The 8,479-nt window shown below is 42.9% G+C and overlaps 1 protein-coding gene across 5 annotated transcripts in view; it reads right to left on the reverse strand.

Annotated features, from left to right (window-relative positions):
- The window catches only part of LOC102292394 (nucleus accumbens-associated protein 2), a 35,324-nt gene that overhangs the window by 23,048 nt on the left and 3,797 nt on the right, over positions 1-8,479 (reverse strand). The window contains exon 1 of one of the 5 annotated variants that reach the window (XM_005931167.2): positions 7,070-7,710. The exons of 1 other annotated variant lie outside the window; for it this stretch is intronic. The gene's annotated coding sequence lies outside the window, so the exon portion shown is untranslated. 3 more of the 5 variants (XM_042224420.1, XM_005931170.3, XM_005931171.3) reach the window with 3 other exon arrangements.

Consider the following 8,479-nt stretch of genomic DNA (forward strand, 5'->3'; position numbering starts at 1 on the left):
GAGAACCAATGGGCTTAGAGCATTTGCTTTTTGCTGAGGTTTAGATAACAATCAGTGAAACCACTCTGGTAGGTCGAGGCTATACATGCCAGAGTCTTGCTTGGCAAGGCCAAAGATGAGGAAATAGTCACCTTGACTCAATGAACTTTTGAAAAAAAAAAAAAAAAAAAGTCAAGCTCTTATATATATATCTCAGCTAATGTGCTGGATGATGGCCCCATGTTTTGTATGAACAGAAAACAAGCTAAACATGATGATGATTGGCCTTTACGGATGCAAAGGGATGGCCTTTTCTTTTGGACTTTTAAAATGAAGCCGGCTATTTCTAACACTCCGTTTCCCAACACTGGCTAATCGTTACAGCCATTGTAAGCACAAGCCAAGAGGAATTCCTAGAATTGACACAATCTTCCCCTCACCCTCAACCAGTCCCAGCAGATGCCTGTCCCTCCCTAAGCCTGGTTCTGCTGGAGGTTTCTTCCTGTTAAAAGGGAGTTTTTCCTTCCTACTGTCTCCCAGTGCTTGCTCAAAGGGGGTAATTTGATTATTAGGGTTTTCTCTGAACTACTACAGCATCTTTACTTTACAATATTAAGCACCTTGAGGTGACTGCTTTTTCGATTTGGTGCTATATAAATACAATTGAACTGAATTGAGCTGAAACCCTAAAAAAAAAGTGAAGAAATCAAAGTGGGTTTCTACATCTTGCCCAATGTCGTGAAATCATCAGGTAAGTCAAGTTGTGATTTAGCAGTAATTGCTTGCACATGTTATCTTTGGAAAAGGGAGGGAGTGAGGGTGGGCTGTGTTGTGAAAACGACCCGCCTCGGATTGCTGTCTTTTTCCACTGGCCCCTCCCAGGATTCGGTCCCGACTGTTAAGACATGAAGAGCACATGCAGGACAGGTCATCACTACAGTGGAGGGGGGTGCTTTCCCCCTCGCTTATTACCTTGCGCTCTAATTAGCAAGCTTTGTTTACAGGCAGGAGTCTTGAGAGAGGCTTGAAGTTTGCAGCAATTTAATTATGCGCAGCACACAGTGAAAGAGCATGGAAAATTGTGTGTGTGTGTGTGTGTGTGTGTGTGTGTGTGTGTGTGTGTGTGTGTGTGTGTGTGTGTGTGTGCAGGGTGGGGGGGTGCGAGGATAAATGCCATCCACGGTGCTCTCTCGCTGGCTCTCCCTCTCTCAGTCTGGTCTACTCCTGTGCGAGTGTGTGATTCTGTTGGGTTTATGCATGCGACTGTGCGCGCGCACGTCACCCTCTGAATTACAGGTTCAACTTTCACAGCAAGTCTAATGTACCCTCAGTGGGAGTCTGAGAATCTGACAAAATTGCTCTAATCCTTTTCAATCCTTTTTTTTTGCTACTGTCTCCAGTTATAATGAAGCACTTTCAAAGAGAATTTAGGGTCGGAGGTTTTCGGGGTGGTGGTGGTGGGGTGGCTCAAAAAAAGTTCGAGATACTGTAAGCGAAAACATACAAGTGGTCTCGCCACACAAGCCTCCCTACAAGGCTACGCAGCTTTAATGAATTTTGAACGGCCCAGCGCCACAAGTGAAGTGAAAAAGTGCATCCACTATGAAGTACCATCAAGGAAAAAAAATCAGATTCTCCATCCTATTTGAGAATGTGATCCCATGACCGTTTCAGAAACACATCCTCGTCATACTTCTTGGTACTCCGTAATTCTCTGCCATGGCTACGTGCTTCTATTCATGCTGAAAATACTTGGAACAATCAAATGTGCACATGCTCCCTTTCGGTTTTTTTTTTTTCTCTACTCAAGAACAAATGCACACACACATGCACAGTCTCTCTCTGTCACACACACACACAGACACACACATATACACAACACAAGCACGACATTCATGCCATGTGATCTTGCTAGGCATTATGCCAACGGCCAAACATGTCACTTACAAGAAATCTCTGAGACACAGAGAGGGAGAGAGGGAGAAATTGTGCACATTTGTCAGTTTGTGAGAGCTCCTTGTCAAGTGTAAGTACAGTGCATACACAGGGAGCAGGAGATTTAGCTGCTACAGTTATCTGCAAGTGTAGTGCGGTGTGGGGGCAGTCGATTCTGAGAAAAAACCAGACACGTGATCTCTGAGATCTAATGTGGAATTGTTCTAAGGAACATGCCATGTTTACTGTTCATTGTCTAAATTCTTGGAAGGCTTCCTGAAAAGCAGTTAGTGAGCCAGAGCAGCCCAAATCACTAACATTTCAAGATTCCTAATGGCTTTCGCTGATCCTCTCTCCCTCTCATTTGGTCCCGCATTATTTCGCCCTGTGCGAACATGCATGTTGTGTAATTTCACAGGAAATGACAATAGGTGTGGAAAAATGTTCTCAGCTGCATTATTACTTCTGTGTGCACTTTGAGAATAACAAAATAAATTTAGTACAGTAATAGAGCACAAAAGAAAAACAAAAGAAAGAAAAACGCCACACATACCTCCAGAAGATATATATTATCCGTCAATCTGTTTTCCTCGAGAGAGAGGCAGGAAGGTTGCCAAACCTACTGGTGTTTTCCAAGAAAAAAACTTGGCCTCATTACATATGAAATGAGCAGGAGATTCGAGGAACTGCCCAACCCTGTTTAGTGGGTTTGGCAAATACCTTTTGTGCTGCAAACGTGTGGCACTCTAATAGTTGAGCTGTAAAACAGCAGCGGTGAAGCAAGACAAGAAATGTGAACCTTCTTGTGCCCACTTTAGCATGAAGTCTAAAGGTCTTCACATGCACTGGGAGCGAACATAACGAGTAAAACAACTTAAGCAAACACCTTTTGTAGCTAACAGCAAACACACCATAATGTATGAAACTCCCAACTTCACTCTCTCCCCGATGAGGAAGTATGCGGACAAAGCCTGGTCACTGGGGCCAACAAATTTGCTTAGCATTTACCTGCTTTTCGTGAACTCAGAATGTATACTTCTAGTGTTTATTTGTGTCATTCGAGTCTGCGCTGACTGTGACGGCACGTTTTACTCTCACTATCTGCGCTAGTTGCGCACATTACATAAACCCTGGCTCCATCGCCTTGCTGCCATTCTGTTTAATCCCTAAAAGAGAACATAACCCGCTTTCTTTTTAGCAAAAATAAGTTGTCACATACACATGTGTTTACATACCCACAAGCTATGAAGAAGAAAAAAAATCCTGTCCCTCGTGCTTCTTTCCTTTAAATTAGGAGTGCCTGTGAATGAGCCGTGTTGTTTTCCAGCCGGTCGTGATGTCAAAACGGGCTAGGCTGTTACACGTCTTTGATGGAAGTTTCACATCTTATGGTGTCATCTGATCCAGAGTGGCAATACAATCAGTGCATTTAGCAGATCGCACCGGCGTGTCTGAACAAAGTTCACACTACGTATACACGTAGCTTTACAAATCATACATGCCCTGCCTGTATTTTTAGAATTTCCACGTCTTTCCCCAATTCCTGTTTTTACAGGCTTACTTTTATTATTTGCTTTGACTTAATCACCCATGCTGCTTTTGACAGCTGTATCAGGGCAGAGCTAAAAACCAGAGGGATGGCACACTGAATGAGCGAGTTACCATGTGGCAGTTGCCTGTGCAGAAGTCAGCGAATGCTAAGTTTCCTCTACTGTATTTAAATTGTTTAGCCGTACAGCACATTTTATGCCGTCATCGTAGCTGAGGTATAATTTGCATTTGGAGTGTGCAACGTTAATTGAGGCTCTACATTTGAAAGCAGGAGCCTGCTAAGGTCCGGCAGCATCAAGGGTGAAATCTTAAGTCAGACAATGAGGAAGGGGTGCAGTCTAACATAAGATGCATCTAACTACCAACAATTTTACAGGCGATTCCTTTCCTGAGCAAGTATGGATAAAACTTACCAAACAGATAGGGAATCTGAACAAAAACCAAAAAAGGGGGGGATTAACCGGCCCCTAAATAGACCACTGCTTTCCCTTACTGAATCAGTGTGAGGGACTGCTTATTTTAAAGCACTTACTATTAGCATAAGGACATTATTTTCCTCACTTACCCTCTACATGCACATCTAGTTGGCAAGAAACACCAAAGTCAATTTTACAGTGTTAGCAGTACTGGGTTAGGGAGGAAGGAGTCATTTTTACTCCAGTATTCTTTAGAAACACCACAAAAAGGAGAAACTACATGGCAAAAATATTTGCATGTTCCCCAGAAAGATCCAAATACAAGCATGAATGTTAAAGTCTGAGCACAAACAAGCTTACCTCCAGATTTAATTCATGTCACCATGTGCTGGTGTATGTAGATAAATTCAGCTAAAGGAAAAATGTATATGTGACCACCCGATGCGTATCTTTCCCAGAATTCCTGAACGCTTACTAGAAATGCCATGTCTTCACAGTTACTCTTAACTGTTTAAACCTCAGTTCCATGAACAGCAGCCTACATGCCTGAACATACCAGTAGGAGCAGGTTTTTTTCGTCCATCAGGGTTTAACTCGAACAAGTAGCATGTGTGTTACCAAGAAAGCACAGAAGTAACCTATGAGAATACAATGTATGACTGTTGGTATCGCATACCATCAGCAATGACTCATGCTTGTCTCAGGAAAGGAAAATCATAGACACATAAACACACTCCCCACACAAGTTTACACGCATATACAGAGGAAAGTGCGCCAAGCATGAGGGTGAACACACGCACACGCACACAGTAAATGAAGCCGCACTAGAGATGGTTGCTGATTTTTCATGTAGTCGACAGTGCCCTTGTTTAGTTTTTCTTTAATAAAGCCAGGGTACAAATCTGCAGTTAAGATGATCTTTAAAGCCAGCAGCTGCAGAGTTTGATAACTAGCGTGCTACTGTAAATTACATTTGGGATTAACCCTACTTAAATATTTGCTGTGTAAGAAATAACAGGGGAAATCACCTCCAGGTGGCTTTCTACGACTGCTTTACACACTGATCAAGTGATGAAGTTAACGCCACCCCCAAATCTCTTGCAAATCTACAGAAGAATTTACTGGGAATGTCTACTTTGCTGCAGAGGACCTTTTAATTTAAAGGTCTGACAAGCGATGAGGAAACAATCTCACCGTTTCCCCTCTCCTTCGGCCTTTTCTGTGCCAGCGTGTCCACATCAGTTTTATTTATTGAATCTCTCTCGCTGTCTCCTTGACACTCCCTACCCGCACAGCCCCCGGCCCCCTTGTGGAATGCTGTATAGAGAGAGGCCTATGGAGGAAGGGCATCCCGGGACACAGCTAGAGCACACACAGAGGCACACACATACATACACTAACCCACTCACTGACACACACAAATACATACACTCTCTCTCTCTCTCACACACACACACACACACGCATGCACACATACACACAGACAAATACAGCTGTTGAGAGCCATCAGAACCCTTTGGCAGATGCCCAAATCAAAGACCACTGGTGTCGGAGGGCCTCCGTTCACAGAGAAATAGAGAACGGGGGGGGGGAAGGCTCCCATTTTCCATGTATGTTATCTTAAAGGCTGGACATAAAAACTTGTCAGCGTGAGCTAACATTACTGTGAACCGATTTCCTCGTAATGAAGGGAGGGTATGATGAACTGCCCTCATAAAAATCTGTCTCTGTGTTGTCTTAGGGCAACCAGGTACACCTATGGATGCATAATGATTTAAAAGGGCAGCTTAAAATTTGTGCAATGCACCTTCACACCTTCTTATATCCACAGGTTATATATTTATATATACACAGAAACAGATGGGTGTTAAAACATAAAGTTACACTGCAGTTTGAAAGGGTTCATTCACCTAATAACCCCACCTGAGTGTCACCTGTTGAGGACATGGAAGCTTAATATGAAGTAGGCTGCATTGCTTAACTTGTTGCCATGTTACCATAAAAGTAAGATAAAATGTATCTAAGATTTTTTAAAAGAAGAAAAAAGCATTTTGTCTTCTTAAGAAACAAGCAATTGACTCACCAGTGGACTAGACAATAATAATTACAGCGACAGAGAGAAAGCGTGTGTACTGGGGGAGGAAAAGTGACAGGAAATGAAGAAAACCACCACAAGCTACATGCCGGGTAGCCACACACTGCACCCATGTACACAAGGAGAAGAGAGAGAAGAGGGGGGTGGTGTTGTTTTGTATGTATAGCCAGATGGCTCCTGCTGGGGGTTCAAGTAAGGTAAATGGAACCACGGCTGACGGATTTGATTCAACAGCATGCACAAATAACATATAAACATATATTTTTTTTCAATCCATATATGCCAAACATAAACTTCAGAGCCCCCTCATCCCCACCTTTTTTAACAGCCATGTACTTTTCTAAGCTAGCCAGTCAGTCAGCCAAAGAGGCCAAGTGTTAAAACCAGACTGTACCCGAAAAATAAACCCCCAAAAAGAAAACCTTGAAACAACAGTCATGAAAATGTAAGCTGATATCCTATAGATTTTTTCTTTAGCGACTACAACCAATAAAATCATGTCTGCAACACCAGTACCTCGATCCGTCCTGTGCTTCTCAAATCTATAGCATTACAATAGATGCATTATGGGTGGAGATTTATCTTTTTTCCTTTTTTTTTTCTTTTTTTTATCTCATCGTGACGCAAGACCGATAATAGCTTGCCACTTTCACCACTCAGTACAGTTGAAACTAATGACAACACCAGTTCCTGTGGTTAAAAGCAATGGCCAAAATTATCATTAGACTGCAAATTTTGGGTGGGTTTTTTGGGGGGGGGAGGGAGGTGTAGAAGAGGTTAGGGTGAAAAACTACAACTACTATCAACCTGATTAAATTCCTTCAGAGGCGCGTGGTACTGTTACACATTTTCCGACTGAAGTTTAAGGCGCTAACTTAGTTTTAGGTGGCCGAAATAACTGAAATTCCGACTGGCAGAAATAAATAGATAAAATATTTTTTAAATGTAGCTATGAAGTGAGAGGGGGAAACGAGGGAGTACTGCATGGTAAAACCTATGCGTCATACGAATCAGGCTCAGTAAATATAAAGCCAAGAGAGAGAGAGAGAGAGAGACACACACACAGAAAGGGGGGGGGGGGGTGTATATTTACCCGATGCGTCGCTATTCCATAAAATCAGCTGGCCCAGATGTGGCAGGCTTTTTCTTCTTATAGCCTATAAAGTTTGGAAGGCGTTTGTTTTTTGTTTTGTTTTTTAAAAAGAAGAAGAAGAAGAAGAAGAAGCAGGCCCCGGTTTCCTTTCGTCCGCTGGCTCACTCTTTCACTTTATCTCCGGCCGCTCGTTCCCCATCTCTATCCCACTCTCTCTTTCTCTGCCCGCTTCTGTCCCTTTGCAGGAAGTAAACGCAGCTCACATGAACAGTATACGGACTGCATTCAGCCTGACATCATGCAGCACTCGGCAAATAGTTCTTTTTAAAGACACAGACATTTTTGGACCCGCCAGGTTACTGTAGGTACTCTGTCCTACTGTAGTCTACGCGGCAAACGGGCAGTCGGCAGCAGCGGTCGGTCATATCGTGCGCCTTTACGGACACATGAACTCGCTGCACTCTGCGGGCTTTAAAGGTGTAGACTGCTGCGGAACACTTTTTAACGAGATCACCGGACAGGTTCGCGCGCCTCCACCCCGCCACTAACGTGTTCCTGAAAAGACAACACACTTGGGAGCACATTTGGGGGGCTATAAGTAGGGCAGGGGAGGGTTGCACGGCTCAGTGAGACCCCATTCGGTGTCGTCTACATGTGTGGTTACTTCACGTGTCATTATGCGATGACAGTCCGGGCTACATGATGCGCATGTGTGCCGTTCTGCTAAATTATAAGCGCCAACTGCTGGCGGTGTGACCTCAAGTCAACTTTTCTTTACTGCAGGCCTGTATCACGGTGTCACAGCACGATAAATCACTGCAGGAGCCTCCAGTCTACCACATGAAATCGCCATATTCGTTTATTTAGATTTTTTTTCACAATGTTATATTATATTTACCTTGTTGATTTGAGTTATTTTATGATCGTCCAATCACATTTTTACTTTTCACTTGTAAATTTACACACTGCAATAGCAATTAAAATCAGTGATTTTACCGGGCATTTTAGTGATTTTAACTGTAGTTTATACATACACACATATATCAGGGATGTCAAACATAAGGCACAGGGGCTAGAACTGGCCTGGCACAGACTACAATCCGGCCCACTAGACTTCTTTAGAAAATGCAAAGGACTGCATAGATTTTGAATTTTTAACTGTATTTTCACAAGTTTTACAGTTTTTCCTAATGATAAAGACCCCAGACCGATTGCAAAGGATATTTTCTGTGAGTTAATGAAAACTTTATATATTAATTTATAATTACAGGATAGTATAATTAGTCTGTGCAGTGATCTACCAGAACCCTTTATGTGGAAAGGGATGAGTTTTCTTTCACATTTTATTTTTAGACACACACACACACACACACACACACACACACACACACACACACACACACACACACA

The sequence above is a fragment of the Haplochromis burtoni genome, unplaced genomic scaffold, assembly GCF_018398535.1.
Source record: "Haplochromis burtoni strain Fernald_Lab_line unplaced genomic scaffold, NCSU_Asbu1 Contig_137, whole genome shotgun sequence".
Classification (NCBI taxonomy): Eukaryota; Metazoa; Chordata; class Actinopteri; order Cichliformes; family Cichlidae; genus Haplochromis; species Haplochromis burtoni.